General features: G+C 47.5%; 1 protein-coding gene across 7 annotated transcripts in view; it reads left to right on the top strand.

The window, feature by feature from the left end:
• The window catches only part of Ankrd11 (ankyrin repeat domain containing 11), a 154046-nt gene that overhangs the window by 46036 nt on the left and 87444 nt on the right, over positions 1–20566 (top strand). For 5 of the 7 annotated variants that reach the window (XM_027932940.3, XM_027932937.3, XM_071605069.1 and 2 more), the window contains exon 2: positions 16661–16724. The exons of 1 other annotated variant lie outside the window; for it this stretch is intronic. The gene's annotated coding sequence lies outside the window, so the exon portion shown is untranslated. Of the gene's footprint in view, positions 1–14061; positions 14241–16660; positions 16725–20566 lie in introns of those variants that run through there. One more of the 7 variants, XM_071605068.1, reaches the window with a different exon arrangement.

Genomic DNA, 20566 nt, shown 5'->3' with positions numbered 1-20566 from the left:
TATACACCCCAAATCCATGCCCCCAGGGACTCACCTCCTCCAGCTAACCCTACAAGCCTGTAGCTACCACTCAGTTAATCCCATCAGGTAAATTAATTCACTGTGATTGTGTTAAGGGTCTGAAACCCAGTCTTTTTTCCTCTAAACCTTGTGTTGACTTATACGGGAGCTTCTGGGGGACACCTAATATCTAAACCATAAGATGACTTTCTGAGATGAAATGTAAGAAGAATGTTCCAGAGTTCTCTACTCCTCCATCACATCCAAAAGCAGTTTCTATTTACATTCATTAACTTTAGAAAACTGTGTAGAATGTTGGAATTGAGTCCTTGGCTAGAAGACACAAACTGGCATTTTTTACGGTACTCCTGTCTGTGGATTATGTCTCACCATTATCTGAAGAGAGTTGTCCTCAGCTTGCTGTACCCCTACACCTGCATGCTTCTGTCGTGTATGCATTTCTTTCTGTCCTTGACAGCTCCTGCAGAGTTTGTACTGAATCTCAACATTATGAAATCTCCCTGAGGAGAATTTCAGGCCTTTCAAACCCCTCTCATATTGTTGAATTCATGTTTATTACTTTTTTAGAAAAAACATTTTGGTGGGATCTTAATCACACCTGATCTTGACTTTGCTTCTACTGCAAGGATTGTTAACTTCTAGACTGAGCTTGGAGTTGTTGAGCTTGGAGTTGTTTAGATTAGATATTGGTTTGAAGTCTGGCAGCTAATGCACTGTCAGGCTGAGATCTTGGGTGACTTCAGGAGAGCTCTTTGCAAAGACAGGACAGCAAAGAGACAGGAGCCTTTTCAAAGAGTGGCCTTTTCAAAGAGTGGCTGTGATTGGCTGGCACTTTGGGGTCTGAAGTAGGTTGCCATATGCAACCTCAGCCCCCATTTAATTTTTAGTTGTAGATGGACACGATACCTTTATTTTATTAGTTTTTTTTTTTTTAATGTGATGCTGGGGATCAAATCCAGTGCCTCACATGTGCTAGGCAAGTGCACTACCACTGAACCCCAAACCCAGCCCCACCATTTAATTTTTAATTGTGCAGAGTGTGTGTACTTTTTTTTTTTTTGGTGCTGGGGATTGAACCCAGAACCTTGTGCATGCAAGGCAAGCCCTCTACCAACTGAGCTAATCCTCAGGTACAATCAGGTCTGTCCTTTGAAATAATTGTTTTGTTTTGAAGGATTTTTTTTTTTAAATGATTTTGCATTTGTTACTCTGTGGCAGAATATATTTTGACTTGGGGTTTGCAAGACCTTAAAAAGGTCTGTGTAATAGAGTGTGTTTTGAGAACTTCTTTAGCATCTTCAGAATGAACACACATTTAGATGTTGGCACATGTGCAGCACAATTACTGTATTTTTTTTTGGTACCAGGGATTGAACTCAGGGGCATTTGACCACTAAGCCACATCCCAAGCCCTGTTTTGTTATTTTATTTAGAGACAGGATCTCGCTGAGTTGCTTAGTGCCTCATCATTGTTGAGGCTGGCTTTGAGCTCACCATCCTCCTGTCTCAGCCTCCTGAGCTGCTGGGATTATAGGTGTGCGCCACTGCATCTGGCTAAGAAAGAACTTTTTTTTTAAGTAATTGCTATCTACACTCCTTTTTTAAAAAAAATGTTTTTTAGGTATAGATGAACACAATACCTTTATTTCATTTATTTATTTTTATGAGGTGCTAAGAGTTTGGAGAACTCAATGCCTCACATGTGTGAGGCAAGTGCTCCACTGCTGAGCTACGACCCCAGACCCACATTCTCTGTTTTCTGCTTCCATCTTCCAACAGCCACACTGGCATCAGCATACATGCATTGCAGCCCAGGCATACATAGGCTTACTGTGGGTGCTGTCTGGAGGAAGGTGGGGCCCCTCTGTTTTCATGCCTCTCCAGGTGGGGCCAGGACAATTTCTGCAGGCTCTCCGGGGCCTTTGCCCACATGGATGTTAGAACAGGGCCCTTATTCTGTACTTCATGTTGTCTGTGGTAGACTGCTTTTCCTAGTTCCACTTTTATTTGCCCCTGCCCTGTGGGAACATTTCCACTTTGTACTGATAAAAGTTGTAAGATGTTCATAGTTTAACAACCGAATTCTTTAAGTGGAAGCCTGGTGATGTGAATCATCCCATTTTCCCTAGACTACCAGAGAGTAAAAGGCAGGTTGTCTGGATGTGGGGGCAACTCTGGGATTTAGACTTTGGTCTCGAAGTGCTGTAATTGCCTGTGTGTCTCTTGATTCTTTACTAGACTCTTCATGCAATAAGTTGTAGATCACAGAGTTCAAAGCTAAAAGCCAAGAGGAGCAAGGTGCCATCCATGGTGGCCTCATGTTCAGAAAATTCGTGCAGTAGGGTGGAGCTTGTTCCCCTGGGGCTGGCACTACCTAGACCTTGGTGAGAGTACAGCTTATAGTGTCTAGTGATTTGGATCGAGTGCCCTGAAGATTCTAAGGACGATAGCTAGAAAGCTGTGGTTTTTGTAGGATCAGTGTAGTTGAAGGCCAGAGTGTGTTTCTCTTTGCTCGTATTGTGGCTGTACTCAAAGCCTGGATGATTGAGGGCTCCAAGGATGTGTCACAGTGCATTTTCAGGTGGCTTTCCTTTTCTTTCCCTTCCCTTCCCTTCTCCCCTCCCCTCTTTCTGGTGTACTGGGGATTGAATCAGGGACACTTTACTGAGCTGCACCCCAGCCCTTTCTTGGTTAGAGGCAGGGAGGGTCTCCCTAAGTTGCTCAGGCTGGCCTGGAACTTTTGACCCTCCTGCCTCATCTGGAGTGATAGGGGTGCGCCTAGGCCCATCTCAGGTGGTTTTTTCACCCTCCACTCAGCTTGTTATTACACAGAGAACTTGGGCACTTAGAGTTTTTCCTTTGGTACGGTTTTTAATATTAAGAGGGCACATTTGATTATTATCTTCATAGAAGTAAACACTTTAATTTTTTAGTTTACTGTTGCCTGCTTTAAAATGGCTATATATTCAGAGGCCCATAGTTATCTCTGCTTAAAAAGTGAATCGTTCAAATGTCAAGAACAGAAAAGCAGAAATAGATCCAAGTATTTATAGATGGTTACACATGAAAGAGGGTTTATGTCTAATCAGTAAAAGAAGAACAGGTTGTTCAATAAGTGATGTTGACAAACTGCTTAAGTATTTGTGTAAAAATGATTGTATGCCTACAACATAATATACACTAAATTAAATTCTCATTGTATTACATGCTCAGAAAATGAAATAAAAAATATTGAAGAGTAAAAAAAAAAAAAGTGAATCGTTCAAAAACTTTTTCTGTTTACTAAGAAGAGTGGGATCTGTATGACCCTTGGAGCCCTCTCTGGCCTCTTCTGCTGCCACTCCTTTCAGTGACTCTGCCTCTGATTCACTGTCATGCTGTGGCCACTTTACTTTACCTTCAAAATGAGGAGGCAACACTGCGAGGACATACCAGAGGGTACGGAGTTTGATGGCTGTTATGATTCGGACTTTGCCCATGTTGGTTGGGTGATCTTGGGTACCTTCTAATAGCTGCTAGTATTCGTGTCTCCACCCCCTGGGGACGGGGGTTACTGGGATTGAACTCTCTGGGGCACTCTACCACTGAGCCACATCCCCAGCCCTATTTTGTATTTTATTTAGAGACGGGGTTTCACTGAGTTGCTTAGCACCTCGCCATTATTGATGCTGCCTTTGAACTCGCAATCCTCCTGTCTCAGCTTCCCAAGCCGCCTTGACTTATAGGCATGGCTTCTAGTATTCTTAGTTTGTCAATTGTGTGACGAAAAGTTCCTAGGTATAAAATATAAGATGAAGATATTGAAGTTAATAACATTTCTAGATACCAGCAACAATGAGTGTTCATGAACATTGGTTGGTTGGTTGGTTGTGGTACTAGGGATTGAATCCAGGTCCTCATGAGTGCTCTACCCTTGAGCTACATCCCAGTACCCACCCCCACTCCCTTTTATTTTGAGACGGGAACTCGCTTGGTTGCCCTTAGTTGCCCAGACTTTTGATCCTGCTGCAGAAGGAGAGGCCGTGACTACTGTGGTGTACATGCACTTTGGGTCTGCACCATCACTTTCCCGTCAGCCTTGTTGCTACGGCCCTTGCCGAAAGACCACACTTCTTTAAAAATAAACCACACTTGGCTGCCCCTCAGTCCGTGGGCAGTGCTCTCTGAGGCTATGTGTGATGCTGGCTATTAGGAAACATGTGCCTCTTCTGTTTGAATTGCTGTTGTTGAAGAGTTGCGTTTCCAGAAGAAGAGTATGGACCCTCGTGGGCAACAGACATTTTAATTTTTACTCCATGTTCGAGATGGAGAGTGTCCCTTTGCTGGGGGTGGGTTACGGTCATCACTGGGAAGACATGTGTATGTTCACAGGTTCTGCTCACAGCTGTGCCTGCTGGCTGATGGATGGGCCAACACAACCACTGCAGCAACGCAGACCATCCTTCCGCAAGCTTGTGGTGATTCAGAGGAGGAGTCTTGCCAGCATATTGAATTAAATGCAGCAGGTGAAGTGAAAAAAGACCTCTGATTCCTTGAGCCGGCACATTGAAGGCACACTTACAAGTGCAGGGGTGGGGACTGGGGCTTGGGAGGTAGTTGCTACGTGCCCACTGGGCTGTGTGTCCTCAAAGTACGTGGTCTTACCTGCTGAGAAACATCACCTGCCTTCGAATCCTGCTTTATCTGCCCTCCTCAGGGGCATTTCCCGTCACCTTTGGTGTTCTTGTGCAGTTGTGTAGTCTTACCAGTTAGACCCTAGCTTTGGGGCTCCGTCCTGTTTCTGGGGTCCTAGCAGTTTCTCCATCTCATGCTTCGTTGCTTTAGTTGTTGGATGCTCACCAGACATTAGATCATCAGACTCAGAGGCCTTGGTTTTTAGACTGCATGTGGGTGGTGCACCTGTGTGAGCTTGGTGCTGCCGTGCCTGGTGCGGAAGGGCCTGGCCTTGCCCTGCAGAGCGTGTGCTGGGCCCTGGCAGTCACGCTGTGGAATGTGTGGGAAAGGGCTGTTGCCAGCATATTGAGAGCTGTCCTTGAGCTGATCCCTGGGGACGGCACCTCGTGTCTGCGCATGCTTACCTTGGGGATTCTGCTGCAGCAGTGAAGCAGACCCACTGCTCTGGTACTCCTGGATGTGATGCCTTTAGTAGAATCTGCACATATTTATGGCTTTTCCTAAGTGAGGCTTCTCTGCCTTACTTTGTGGGGAAGGGAAGAAAGATTTTTCAGTTTAGAGGGAACTATCTTTGTTGGGATTATTGCATAACTATAATTGGAGGTTTGGTCTTTGTGGGCCAGGTCATTGATTGCTTATTAGATCTTTTTGGGAAGCACAAAAAGAAATAACAGTTTTGTGACCCTCACCCCCAGAAATGCAGAACGCAGAGCATCCTGAGGAAGTGGAAGTGTGCAGGAGATAAACTGTGATGATCCTTTGAGTCTTTGAAATGCCTTGGGCCTGCTCCTGTGTAGTCCTTTGTCTCTTCTGGGCCTGCTTCTCTCTATGGGTGGAGCAGGCTAGGTAGTGGTAGGTAGGGGTCTTCAGTTTCCTGTGGGTAATACACCTCACTTATCTTCCTGGTGGAGTCTCCCCTTTACTATGGTTAAAGGAAAGAGTTGAATGTTGCTAATCTTGTGCGTAGATGTAGCTGCTTTCTTCTCTTAGGTTGTGTCAGCACTGGGGCCAGCAAGGTGGCTGGTGGCACTTTTGTTTGTGTTGTTCCTGTAGGAGGGCTTCTAGCCTAATAGTCTAGTCTTCCTTGAGTTGACAGAACAGTATTTTGAAAGCCTCATTGTTAGTACAAGGTGGAGACAAAAAAGGATATATAACTTGGCCTGTGCAGCCAGAGAGCTCCAGAAGCAGCAAGTGTGGAGTGGAGGAAAGGATACTGCTTGGGCCACAGACGGTTCATGAGTAAGGCAGGACCACGGGGTTTAGGGAGAAGCTCAAGGTCAGGAGGGCTTCTTAATAATACTGTATGCATTATTCCATTTCTGATTCTCTGTCTAAGCTACATTTATTTGTGGTGAATTTTCATCTTTTTGAAAGATGTTGACTGATGAGAAGGGTGCAGGGTGCTGAGAGGCTGAGGGTGGAGCACGGTTCCCGATGGTGATGCATGTGTGAAGCAGCCTGTGTCATGTTTGTTAACACAGGCAGTTGTACTGTGTGTGTGTGTGTGTGTGTGTGTTTTAAATATCAAGGATTGATCTCAGAGGCACTCAACTACTGAGCCACATCCCCAGCCCTGTTTTGTATTTTATTTAGAGATGGTCTCACTGAGTTGCTCAGTGCCTTGCTGTTGCTGAGGCTGGCTTTGAATTTGTGATCCTCCTGTCTTAGCCTCTCAAGCCTCTAGGATTATAGGCTTGTGCCACTGCTCCCAGCAAGTTGTGCACTCTTTGGTTCTTTATCACCTGGAAGTTCCCTGTGCTGTGACTGTGTGTGTGCACACAGCCATGGGACTATGTGACAGTGTTGGGCTCTGAGGCTGCAGTGATCAACAACAGGAGCCACCTTTAGGTGCTTATGAGCTTTTGGAGAAGGGCTCCCAGATATAGTGGTGACATAGGGTAGAAATATAAAAGCCACCCATGTCCACCTTATACAACGTGAAAAATGCTGTATAGAGAAGGATGTCAAGATCTGAGCTTGATTTTGAAGACTTAATAGGAGTTTTCCAAGTGTGCAGAGTGGTAAAAGGGGCCGGGTAGGAGGAGGGTCCCTCCTAAATTAAAAGATGTTTGAAGTTGTTTGGAGACCGACCGTTCAAAGTCACATGCGCCAGTGGCCGTCCTGGGAGCTGCAGCAGGGATGCACCTACCTCCGCACAGCCCACCAGTGAAAAGCACTGAGCCACCGCATGGAGGACCCTTTGCTCCAGCCTGTTTGTGTACCCCTGAGCACGTCCTCATGTGGCCTGCGTGTCTCATGTGGGCATGGAGGTTGAAAACCTCAGACATGTTCCTTGTCAGCCCGGTGGCCTCCATAGACCAGAGAATGTAGACGAGAGGTGTGTTAGATGTGGCAAACCCGATTCTCAGCAGTGTGGGTGATAAGTTAGGTGGTGTGTGGAGTTGGGGTGGAGGTGATGCAGGAGGGGCATTGAGGTGCTGTCGAGTTAGAAGAGGTGAGGGCAGTGTGGTAACAGGAAGGAGATGGTGATCTTTAGGAGCTGGCCATGGCGGGCATGTTGGATTTTGGTATCGAGGGAGAAGGGGCTCCATTTCCAGTTGGGAAGAATCCCTGGACAGGGGCACCTGAGGCAGGACAGGAGTGCAGGAAGAACAGTGGTCTGAGCTAGGTATGTGCTGTGTCTATGAGGAGGGCAGTTGCAGTGGGAGGTCATTTCTCTCTCCCTTACCCCCCACTCCCACACACCCTGTAGTGCTAGGGATTGAACCCAGGGCCTTGTGCATGCCAGGCAAGCACTCTACCAACTGAGTTATATCCCCAGCCCAGGAAGTCATCTCTGGTGGACAGTGACCCATGAATTCAGGAGGGATTTTTCTGACCTGCAGTAGGAATTAAATAGCATAGTAGTTAAAACCACACAGGCTGAAGAGATGGAGAAAGCAAGAGGTAAAGAGCAGGTGAGAAGAAGCCCTCATAAGCGAGCGAAAGCAGGAGAAGCAGGGAGTGGCCTGGAGTCAGTGAGTATTCTGTTGGATGACCACTGGCGCAAGTCCCCTTCAGAGCCTGTTTTGTTCCTGGGTTACGTGGAGAGTTACCTGAGCCTGCCCTGTCTTTTGGAGGTGTAAATTATTTCTTTGCATTGTGCTGGTATTGGGCCAGGGAGGCTTTGCCAGTTACAGCCTTAAAATGCTCTCCAGGATCCCCTGACAGCAGCATGTGGATTGGCAGTGGACACGTGGCCATCGTGGACCCAGGCTCTGAAGCTGGAGTGTGGCCCCGACTTTAGGCTAGTTATTCAGTCTCTCAGAACTTAGTTTCTCACAAGAACATGGAGACACCTCTGACGTGCTGTGATGAGGGCTCTGTAACACCATGTGCAGGGGCGGTGCTTGCTGCCCCACCGGGACTGCAGGGCTGTTGCACAAGCTCTTATACCCGTGCTTGTGCCAGGATGCCCTAGCCCCCCATGTGACCATGAGCAGGCAGCCCTCGAGCAGGAGTTTGCTGTCACCCCTCCTCTGCATCTCATCTTTGTTCCTATAGAGTCCCTGAATGTTCTTGATAAAGTATCAGCTTCTGTGGAGCCACTTCTGGGAACTAGAGGCTTTCAGTAAATGGAAAGGAGAGCTGGGAGTGGCATAAACAGGTGTTTCTCAGCCTGTATATCCACCTGCAAAGGGTGCAGGGGCTTCTTCCTCTATGATGGCGGAAGCAGGACAGAGGGCAGAATGCAGGTAGAGCTGATGAAGGTGAGCCCCAGATAGGAATTGTGAAGATGACACACAGGAACAAGCTCACCTTCTTGGCCAGAGGAAGGCTCCTACCTGTTGGGTGGAGCCTTGATCAAAGAGAGAGAGGTCCTGTGCTGCAGGAGTGGTCAGACTCAATAGTGGGTGGGCCGCAGAGTGCAGTTCCTGTCCTTCTCCAAGCATGCTTTTAGGAAAGGAAAAGCTCAGCAGTTGGAGTCTGAGCAGAGGCTCTCTTGCCCTGCACTTCTGTTCTGTGTCCACAGTGGGTGCTTCTTCCTTCCTTGCTTACTCCACATGGACAGTGTGTCCATCACACCTCAGATGTTAGGGTATACAAATTACTGCCCAGGGCTCACAGTCTAAATGAAAAGAATATTTCACCTATAGAGGCAGGGATGTGTTTTCCTTTTGGGGGGGTGGGGCTGCTGGGGATTGAACCCAGGGGTGCTTTACCCCTGAGCAACATCCTGAGTCCATTTAAAATTTTTATAAAATTTGAGACAGGGTCTCACCAAGTTACCCAGGCTGGTCTTGAATTTTGTGATCTTCCTGCCTCAGCCTCCTGAGTTGCTGGGATTACAAGTGCACACTGCTGTGACCTGTGATAGGGATGTATTTTTAAAAGAAAGAATGTTATGTTGGATATGGAAAGTGGTTTTAGGGTTTTATAGATTAAAAGTCTGAGAACTCAGGGGCACTCAACCACTGAACCACATCCCCAACCTTGTTTTGTATTTTATTTAGAGACAGGGTCTCATGGAGTTGCTTAGCACCTCACTTTTGCTAGGACTGGCTTTGAGCTTGACCTCCTGCCTCAGTCTCCAGAGCTGCTGGGATTACAGGTGTGCTCTGAACTCCAGAGATAACAATTAAAAAAAAAAATTTGGAAAAAAATCTCGCATTACAGGAGCACTAGTTATACCAACTATCTTCCTCCTCCACTCTCAAAACAGGCTGAAGAAACTTAGGGTTCTATAAGGTGTAGAATATGATCTGTTCAAGGGCAAGCGTTTAAAATCCCCTGCAAGCTCTAGGATTACTTGTTAAGTTTGGGGGATGAAGAGGAAGTTGGGCTTTGTTTTCTTTTTTTTCTCCTTGCAGGTGGACACAATATTTTGTTTATTTTTATGTGGTGCTGAGGATCAAACCCAGTGCCTTACATTTGCTAGGCAAGTTCTCTACCACTGATCCACAACCCCAGCCTGTAGTTGGGCTTTTGATAGGGATCATGTTGAGACCAATAGATCACCTGGGCAAGTGTTGCTATTTTTACCACAGATGTGAGGATTTCCCCCATTTATGTAGATCCTTAATTTCTTTTGTCAATATTTGTAGTTTCTAATGTACAAGTCTTAGATCTCTTGAGTTCAATTCATTGCTAAATATTTTATTTTTTGAAGCTATTATAAACAATTGTTTTTTAAGGTTTCCTTTCAGATTGCTCACTGCTGGTGTTTGCTGGTATATGGTCATGCAGCCTTGCTGAACTTGTTTATGAACATGTACTGTGCGTGCGCGCACGCACCACACCTACACGCTCTTAAATGATCCTGCTTTTGGTCTGTCCCCTTGATGGTGCTTTTGGTCTCTCAGGGTGCTCCCTGCTGTGGGTTGCTACACTGCCCTCCCCCCCCCCCCATCATTAGGTATTGAACCCAGGGCCTTGTGCATGCAAGGCGAGTACTCTACCAACTGAACTACATCCCCAGCCCTTACACTGCCTCATACCACCCTTCTTGATCTATCTTGATATGCCCCGACCCCACCTCGCCCTGGGGTCGGGTGTAAAACACTTGCAAGAACTCTGTGAGCAAAGTTTTGGCACGAACACAGTATTTTTGTGGAGCTACATCTGATTCTGAGGTTCCTACTTAGCAAAAGACAGACTGGTACTCTCCTGCAGCCTGTCCTATGCATATTGTTCATTTTGTAGGAATAAGACAGAAAGGTGCTGTGAGAGGTTGAGAATAATATGCATTTGGAGTAAGACAGCCACATCACTCATTGTGGGTGTCATGGGTATTTCCAGCATCCCTGACTCTGATCATAAAATAGTGAGGGTGACTGAACTCCAGAGACAACATATGCATGTTTTCTTTTGAGTTTTCTGATTATTTCCTTAGTCTGTTCTTTGTTGCTATAAGAGAATACCAGACCCAGGGTGATTTTATAAAGGAGACAGGTTTGTTTTGGCCCACAATTTTGGAAACCCAAGAGCATAGCATCAGCATCTGCCTGGCTTTAGATGAAAGCCTAATACTGCTCATGCTTGGAGGGAAAGAGGAAGTGCAGCAGAATGTGTGTGGAAGAGGAGAGGGGTCAGATTCCTGGTCAGATTCCCCAACACCTCCTGCCCGGCTGCCCTTCTTAGCAGTGCCACATGTATGAATTCTGGTGGGGACAATATGTGTAGTGTGTCAAGGTGGGTTCTGTGGCTTTCCGAGAGCCAGAGGTAGATTGGTAGTGTTCTCCTGGTGTAGCCTTCTGAAAAGGCAGGTTTATGTTTTGAGTTGTGTCTGAGTGGGGGGGGGGGACGCTGGCCCACACCCCTGTCCATTGTGGTGTTTGAAAGGTCTGAGGGAGGTGGCAGCCTGCTGTACAGGAGCATTGGCGGAGCTGTGGTTCCCCAGCTGATACTGTTACTGCTGGTCCAGGGCCTATGGAACACCTCCTGGGTGAGCTGGGGCTGTGCTCGCAGTGGCCTAGCTGCACTTCTTTGGCTGAAGTATGTTTTAAGGCATTTCCCAACTTCTGGCCTGCAGTTTCCCTTTTTGTTTTTCTTTACAGCTGCATACCTGTTCATGTCTTGAGTTTAGTGAGGACCAGGAGGTTCTGTGACTGCTCTGGAGGTGGTGTGGGGGGCAGGGCAGTTGGGCTGGGTGGTGTCCTCTGCCCTCTTGCTGCACTTGTTCCATGGAGGCTATAAAGAGAAGTGTGTTGAAACACTAAGCCGGCCTTGCTCATCCTCCTGAATGGAAAGCATATTGGCATGGGAGCTAGGTGTATGGGAGCTCCGTTGCCTTAATTCCCTGCCTTGTCTCGTTTATGCTAAGTCAAAGGAAACAGTAACAGATGACACCCAGTCCTTTAAAAAGTGGGTGGAGGGAGAGGCCTGCTTTCCTGGAAGAAGGCAGGGCTGCCTGAGGCCTGGCAGGGTGCAGGTGTGCTCCTGCAGCACTGTAGAGATGCCTGAGGACCTCACAGTGGACCCCTGGTCTCCTCTGTGAGCCAGCTTGGGGAGCAGCAGGAACTTGCCTGTTTTATAGGGAGGGTGATAGGAGCACGTGATCAGAGCCAGCTGGGTTTGTGTGGGCTACTCAGGTTCCCCATACTCCCAGGGCTTTAGTCTTCTCTGCAGGGCGGGGGGAGGGGATGGGGGAATATGTAGATACCTACCTGGTGGAGTTCCTGTGGAGACTAATAAAGTCAGTTAATTATGGGTAAAACCAAACCATATGAGATCACCAGCATTGGAATCTTTTTTTTTTTTTTTTTTTAAATACAATAAGCACATACTGTGCTGTGGGAGTAGTGATTCAGGGAGTCCTGATTCATTTCTCCTGATGGCTGCACTCTGCAAAACTGTGGTATGTCGCAGCCCAGATGTTGATATGGAGAGTGTCCATCAGACTGGTTCAGATGTGTGAGAACGCATGTGTATGCCATGCTGCAGTGTCATTGTGTCACACAGAAACGTCATATACCTGGAATCCTGGAAATGTAACTTTTTAGGATTGCCAAGGTAGGATTACAGCAGTCCCTCTCTGCTGGATGATTCTGCCCTATGGGGAACCTGGGATATAGGCTGGAGACACTGTTGATGGTCATGGCATCATGTGGGCCCTCTTGGCTCTGGCCCCAAATGTCTGAGGCCCTAGATTGAGAAGCGTTACAGTGGAGGCACCTCTGAGCTCCAGATTGAGCTCAGTTCGCCTGAGAGCACCCAGATCTGTTGCCTTTTCCTTTGTCCCACCTTTTATTTGCCAAGCAGAGTATGGTGTGAGGGTAGCTCACTCCTTTACCTCTTCCCTGACGGGGCCCTGGGCCAACCTGCTTCGCACTCTCCTGCACAGGGTACTGGCCTTGAGTGGCCAAGTGTCCTGGAGTCGGCTCTGAGCACTTTGCTGCTCTGATCCTGTGAGTGTCAGGGCCTCCTTTGCTGGCGCCTGTCACCCCATGCCTCAGGCAGTCCATCATGTCTGACCCCTCTCTGTGTCTGAGCTTGCTGAAGATGCCTGTGTCAACAGGTAGCTTCGGTCCCTAACACCCTGTGGGAGCTGACTCCAGGGCACTTGGGGAAGAGACTTAGGAGACACTTGGTGCTTAGGCTGTTTGCATGTGACACCACCTGGAACCCACTCAGAACTCAGGGTTAATGGTCTGTGCTGGTTCAGCCAGGCAGTGTTCCCTGTACTGAGCATCCACAGCTGGTGGAAAGTTTGGGTGTGAACTCACCAGCCCAATTCATACTAAAAAGTGTTGTGATGCTGCATGAGATTGTGACAGAGCCTAGCATGGTGGCACAGCCCTGTCATCCCAGCTGCCTGGGAGGCTGAGGCAAAAGGAGCTCAAGTTTGAAGTCAGCCTGGGCAAATTGGCAAGACCCTGTCTCAAAAATAAAATAATGTGGGGGGGAACACTGGGGGAAAAAATAAAAACAGTTGTGTCTGTCAGTGTTGAGAGACCTGTGGGGCAAGGCCGGGCAGCAGGACCTCCTTGTGTAGAGGGAAGTGGAAAAGCAGAAGAGGGAAGCAGGTGCCTTGCTCACTGTCCAGAGAGCAATGTGTTGATCTGAAAGACCTGTGCAGGCCAGCTGACGATGTCTGCGTCTCTCGGTGTGGATTGAAACCAAATTCCTGTGGGTAACTACACTGCTCATCTTATGCTGAGCAGAAACTGTGGTCAGCAGTTAGTGGTCTTTGACTAGTAAACATGGACATGAACTGAATAGTGGTAAAAGTAGTTGTATGGATAAAAATCTATGTCTTGGGGCTGCAGTGGGGGAGAAAAGGGAGAGGTGGTGAGAGCATTAGTTAGTTCTCCAGGACTTCTTTACCTGAAGAGCAATTGAGCCTGCCAGGCCTCTTCCAGGGCTGTGATTCCATGTCACAGGGTGGGTGGCCTGTGCTCACCATCATGGCCTGGAGCACTGAAGCAGCATTCCCTCAGGCAGCAGAGAGAGGAGAGCTGGTTTCTAACATCAGTGTATGCAGAAGCATAATAAGGTCGGTCAGCTTGAGTGTCACTTTAAAAAAAAAAAAAAAAATATATATATATATATATATATATATATAGATGTTGACGGACCCTCTATCTATCTATCTATCTATCTATCTATCTATTTATATGGGGGTTGCTGAGGATCAAATCCAGTGCCTCACACATGCTGCGCAAGTGCTCTACCATGGAGCCAGAAACCCAGCCCAAATATCACATATTTTTTTGGCATATTTTTAAAAGTTTTTCTCCACCCCTGACTTGGTACAAAATCCATTAAAGGAATTGATGAGATATGATAGACAGAAAGTTAGATTTAGAATCTTGGATTGTTCCACTCTTTGAGATAACCACCATTCAGTTTAAAGATGTCTCCTGCCTTTTTTCAGGAATCTGTGACATTCTCCTGCACATGTAGCATTTGGCAAACTGGTCACTGGTCTCCACAGGAAGGTTGAAAAGCTTAGCTACACACTTGCTGCTTCTCACGGAAACCAGAGTTGTGGTGATTGGAAGCTGCTTATTCATGTCTGTGTTACTAGCTCTTGAGGTTAGAGCAGCTTTGAGAAATTCTGCACCAGTTGTGAGGACAGAACAACTCTCTGCACGCCCTGCAGGGTAGGTATTGTGTTGAGGCCAGCCCCTCTTGCCTGTGGGTTTCCTGCTAATTGAGTTGGGTGGGAACCCAGCCTGCAGGTCTCCCTTCTGGCCTCCTGCTGCCCCGTTTGTGCTGGTTGGTTTTATTCTTGAAGTTCTCAGAGCTTTCTGGGCAGATTATTCAGGTTTTTAAAAAGATATTTTTGTAGTTGTAGATGGACTGCATGCCTTTGTTTATTTTTGTATATAGTGTTAAGGATCAAACCTGGTGCCTCACACCTGCTAGGCAAGCACTCTGCCACGGTGCCCCAGCCCAGATTATGCGGTTTTTGGTTAATCAGTTTTCTTCATGATTTTTCTAAAGTTGCCAGTGGCCCTTTATTTAATTAATTTATTTATATATTTATATGTGGTGCTGAGGATTGAACCCAGTGCCTCCACACATGCTAGGCAAGCACTCTACCACTGAGCCACAACCCCAGCCCCTAAAACAATATGCTACTTAAATTTAAAATTAGCTTTAAAAAGCATTCTTATTGGCAGTGTTAGTGTGTTCATCATATGCCAAGACTACAGTAGTTACTTGATTTATTAGGTTTGGAAATTTTGAAACCTGGGCTAGGATTGTGGCTCAGCGGTAGAGCACTCGCCTAGCATGGGCGGGACCCAGGTTCGATCCTCAGCACCACATAAAGATAAAGGCATTGTGTTGTATCCATCTACACCTAAAAAATAAATATTGAAAAAATTTTTTGGAAACCCTTTTGAAATCTGGTGTAGCTATTATGCAAGATGTACATAGTGTCATTTGATCTTTTTTGATATAAGACTTTGGGTTTACCTTTAAATTTGTACATTTTGATGCAGAAACGTTTGGTGAATGAAAATAAGTTTAATTGTCTGTGTACTTTTAAAATTTCTAGTTTTAAATAGTAGAAATAAATCACAAGGTGTGATTACTTGCAGAGTAATCACAGGAACCTGTGTGGCTGTTGCTTCCTGTTGCCCCTCTTTGTGGTCAGTGGGGGGGATTGAGGGCAGCAGCCTCTGGCCTCTGATGAAGCTGTGGGTGTGTCCTGGAGCTGCAGGGCTGTGGGGGTGCAGGTGTGCAGCCAGCTCCTGCCAGCTCCCTTGGCTTCTGGGGCTCCTTCCTACCTCTGAAGGAACCTTGTTTTGAATCTTCCAACGAAGTCTTAATGTAAATATTGTTTCCTGAGCTTTTGAAAGATCAAGGTACAGCCAGCCTTCTGGATCTTGGTTCAGCATCTGTGAAACCAACCAGCCAAATTGAAAATATTCAGGGAAAGAACGGCCCCCCTGCTGAACACGTGCAGGCCTTTGTTTGGTCTCTTAGTCCCTAAACAAACAGTGTAACAGCTGATTACATAGCACTTACTTTATATTAGGTGTCACAAGTGACATAGAGATGCTTTAAAGCACATGGAAGGGTGTGTGTGAGTACTACTGGATTTCATGTAAGGGCTCTAGCATCCTGGGTTCTCATTTCGCTGGGGATTCTAGACCAGCCTCCCGCTATCCCAAGGAATAACTACCTGGGATTGTCCTCTGGGACCTGATTTTTTTCTTTATCATTAACAGTGTTTGAGATTGTGCACTGCTGATCTGTGTCTGTAGCTACAGCTTAATGATAAAGATGTTACTCATACCTGGGTGGCTGGAGTACAGAGGGGTCCTGCATTCCACATGGGTCTCTCCCTGGCAGATTTTGCCCTGTGAGTGGCAGGCTTTGACTGAATGGCCTCTGTCAGCCATGTGCTTATCCACCAGAGAGGCCCCTGCTGGTGTATTCCCACCCGAGGCCTCACCTTTCTTTCCAGCCGTGACATGCAGTCACTCGAGGATTCACCATCTTTTTTCTCTCTTGTACTGGGGTGTGGGAGGGTGTTAGAATTGCATTTCTGACTTGGAATCATGCAGGGGACCTTTGGACTGAATTATGGTCTTGACTTTTTGAGAATGGATCCCTAGGCAGATTAAGGAGTGGAGGGCAATGGGGTGGCCTCCATCAGGATCGGCTCTGGAGGGACCCCAGTGGGGCGTGGAGATGCTCAGGTGGGAGGTGGGTGTCCGGAGGAGTGGGGATGGAGGGGTATGTGACAGGAAGTCTGTTGAGCTCCATCCAAGCCTGTGGGTGGAAAGCCTGGGACACCTTTCCTCAGCAGGGACTATGAGCCCAGCCTTTGCATGCCTCTGGTATCCTTCCCTTGGCCTGGTCAGCAGGGCCTTGTTTTCAGAGAGCACTGAGTGCACAGTGCTCTGGGGCAGCCAGGGTGTGAGGCCTTCACAACCCAGAGCCGCCCAGCACCATCTCAGCAGCCTTCTGCAGGCCAGTGTGGATGGTCCAAGTGGGGACATACCAACCAGTAAAAGGAGCCATAGTGACCTCAGTGTTGATGGGATCTGATTTGCTCTTGTTTCAGAGTACACAGCCCTGTTGGAGTTGATTGCAGTCCTCAGCAACGCTGATTCTCCACCATGGAATCGGTGAGTCTGCTGTGTTCCCTGGTCGTTGGTGTGGTAGACCTTGGTTTGTAAAAAGGAGGAGCACAATACAAAGTCTCCCTGCAGCCTTCTTGGGCTCCATGGGGTATTGTTCAGTGTTCTGGTGGTTCAGAATGGCAGTCCCAGGTTTCCTGGGGTCAGTGAGTAGCACCCCTGGAGTCACAATCAGAAGAATGGGGCTGAAAGATCAAACAAGTCAGTAGCCTTGTTTGCAAAAGAAGCTAATTCTTCTACGCTTCCTTTATCATATCTTGCCATCCCCAGAGAGTCTGGAGAACCAGTTGTTGCTGTATTACTGTAGTACTTTGCAGGTTGCATTAGTTGTTCACGTGAGGAATAGCTTGGGAGGGAGCAGACAGGCTGTGTTCTGGCTGCCCTGTGCTGCTGGACAGGGCTGTAGCCACTGGGTGTTCCTAGCAGTTGGAGGTTAGGGTGTAGGCCAGTTCACCCTGACACCTGGTAGTGACAGGCACATCTGTCTCCATGGAGGCCCACTTTGCCTGGGGTCTGACTCCAGGACAAGGTCCTCCTTGGGCAGCTGTGGTGAGGTGACAGATTACTTACCTTCTCTAATGGCTGGGTTGGTGGTTGGAAAGAAGATGCATGGCTTGCTTTGGCTTTTCATTGCCTTGCCAGGGCTCTGCTCCTTGTTTTCAGGTTAGTAGTCCAAAAGTAGATGATTGGTTTTGTGGGGTTACTGCTAGCAGATGAGAAGGAATCCTTTCTTATTTCCTCCTGAGTGAATTTTCTTGTTCTGAAGCTATTGATCTTTGTCTCAGTCATCGTTGATCAGGCCACTTTGAAATGGACCCTGCCAGTCTCTTGATTCTTGACAGAAGTGTTTGGGGTGATACTTGATGCTAGAGAGCAGTTGGGAGGAGTTGCCTCAGTGTGGGGGTGTCCGCGGTGAGGGGGGAAGCTTTTTTTCCTGGCCTGAAGGTGGAACCAGGTGCACAAAAGGAGGAGGGTGGTGGCTGGGAACCCAGTCACCCTCACCTGAGCCACATCTGTGTCTGCAAAGTAGATCTTAATGAATAATGAGAAAAAGCAAATGCTGCTAATCTTAGTGTGAATTTTTGATTATTAATAAGTATTAAGTGAGTCAAACTCACCCTGTATCAGGACTGCTGGCAGAATCCGGGATTGGCCTACTTGGTCTACACTGGGTGGATAGTGAGTGTGATGGTGTGACATGGGGACTTCAAGGCACTCCAGTGCCATCTGTCAGGTTTGTGAGCTGTAAATATTTAGTTGGGTTGATTATAACCCTTTTTGGTCTGAGTGTTTGGATGGAGTAAAGATGCACATACTGCCAAGGAGGGAGTCCTGCCTCGCTGCACAGCAGTCAGGCCTTCGATGGACATCTCTCGAGGCCTGCCGCCCATGATCTTTCCTATCATGAAAATGCAGGGTTTTTAAAAGACCCCAGTTTTAAAATTCTCTAGTAATCTTTGGGTTCTTACTAACATTTGTTGCGTTCACTGTGTTCATTTTGACCCTTAAGGTAGAGGGTGAGTGGCTTAGATGAGATGTAAGGTTGTAGGTCTTGAAGGGTCTGATGTGGTGTGACCTGGGTCGTCTGTGTGGACTCTGCAGTGTTCCTGCCTGAGCTATTCCCAGGTCAACTGTGGTGGTCCAGCTGCAGGACCGGGCTACTCTTTGACCATGGGCATACCAGTTCAGTCCTCTGTGTCTCAGTTTGCTGACCATGAAACACTTAGCTAATTTGTTATGAGGATATACAAGCTTTAGCATCCTTAGAGCTAATATCTTCGAGCATAGAACTCTGGTTTGGGCTGATTGCTGCTGCAGTTCTCACTCTCTTAGCAGGGTAGAAGGCCCAAGTGTTTCCAGGGAAGTGATGAGGTTGAAGTAGCCCTTGGTGGGTGTATCTTAGCAGGGAGAGCCAGTGGGCTGAACTCTAGACGGAAGGTTGCCCAGCACTGACCTGAGTCACAAAGGGTGCAAAAATCATGCTGAAGTGAAGTGGGCATTTAGAATAATATTTTCAAAAATATTTTTGTGTTTAAAGTGATGTGTCAGGATAATAAAGGCAGTGTTGTTTATGTGGAAGGAAGCTTAGATATCATCTTGTATGATTTGATCAAACACCTCTAATTAAAATAGAAGCGTGGGGCTGGGATGGAGCTCAGTTAGAGTCTGCTTTCCGTGTACAAACACCTGGGTGCTGCTTCAGTGCGCTCCCCCCCCCCCCCCACACACACACAGAAAGAAGCTTTTCGATTTGCTGAAATGTTGAATTTGTAAGACATGCTGAAGAAGGGCGTGTGTAGCTAGGTCCCAGAGTCCTGAAAGGTTCAGTCTTTGAACAGGCTGGGTGCTCACTGTAGAGAGCAAGTCTCCCTGGCAGCAGAGCCAAGGCCCCTGTGCTTGTAGTTCATTCTGATGACACTGGTGGTCCCTGCCTGGGCAAGGCTGGAGGTGGGGAGGGGCAGCAGTGCTGTTCTCGGGACTCTGTCTCTCCACCTGGGATTGAGAGCAGAAGGAGAAGCTGTGCTTCCTGCTCCACTGGAATGGCTGTTTCCCTCTGACCCTGATGCCCAAGCACACTAGCCAGCTATCAGGTGCTGGTCACTGGCATGGGGGCAGACGACATACTGTAGTACTGGATTGCAATTGCAGCATGTGACGGATTTTTAGGTCTTAATGCTCACCTACCTCCTTGTTTAACATAAGTGTCTCTTGGGATTTCAAAATAGGTGATAAAGTACACTGTGCTTCATCATAAGGAAACATATGAACTAATTTTTCCAACATAAATTACTGTGCTCTTTCGAATGTTCAGTTTTTATTGCAGTTTAGGCTTCCGAGGCATTTTGGGTGCCTAGGTTCCCTTAAACTACATAGAGCCTAGGTAATGCTAGATGTCACCAGATTAGACTTGCTCATGTCAAAATGTGTTGGTTTCCCCAGGCATGTTCCCTCTTCCCCAGAGGCCTCTGGGACTTGGGCACTCTCCTTCAGTGTCCTTGGCTGCTAGGAGTGTCCTTGGCTGCTAGGAGTTGAGAGTGGGAGGGTCTGCAGGCGGGAGACTGCAAGCACTGTGGGTTCTGGCTGACAATGGTCTTTGCTCTGACTGATTCTCTCAGGCTGGCCTTGAACTTGACATCCTCTGAGTCGCTGGGATGACACCACGCCTGACTCTTCCATGTCTTTTTATGGCCTCACAGCTTGTTTCCTGTTAGGCCTAATGATAGTCCATGTCTGGATGTGCCCTATCCTGTTGCAGGACATCTTGGGTAACTGGTGAGGGCCTCTTTGGTCTTCCCTGATGGAGATGTGAACAGTGCATAAAACCATACTCCCCTCAGAATGGAACTGTGATCCTTGTGTGAATTGCTTTGGAGAGAGAGTGTTCCTCCCACCCCAAATCTGCCCAGGAAGCACTTGGGATCCTCATCCAGAGACCATTTCTCACAAAAGCTCTCTGTGTGTAAAGCATCGTTAAACACTGTAGACTTGCTGGGTGTTGGAGGTGGATGTGTCTCCGAGAGAGGGTGTGCGTCCCTGTACATGGGGGTGCCCAGCCATCTGAGGGCTTTGTGTAGCTGCCTCCTGCCTACTTGTGTCACTTGCATGCTCTCTGAATTGAGGCTGGTAATGCCCAGCCCAGCTTAGAACACCAGACACTGTTTGTTTGTTACATTCTGTGTTTCATGGCCCTTTTTGGTCACTTTTGATGTGATTGCTCACAGTCCTGGGTTGTGGCCCAAGGCTCCTGTTTTGATTAGTGTGAAGAGCTCACCAGGGCAAGGGCTCCTATCTGGTCTATTGGCCAGCTGGGGGGCCTGGGAGCAGGCTGG

The sequence above is a fragment of the Marmota flaviventris genome, chromosome 18 (genome assembly GCF_047511675.1).
Source record: "Marmota flaviventris isolate mMarFla1 chromosome 18, mMarFla1.hap1, whole genome shotgun sequence".
In the NCBI taxonomy this organism is placed as follows: Eukaryota; Metazoa; Chordata; class Mammalia; order Rodentia; family Sciuridae; genus Marmota; species Marmota flaviventris.
The sequence above is the reverse complement of the archived record's forward strand: the minus strand, read 5'-3'. Positions and strand labels throughout refer to the sequence as shown.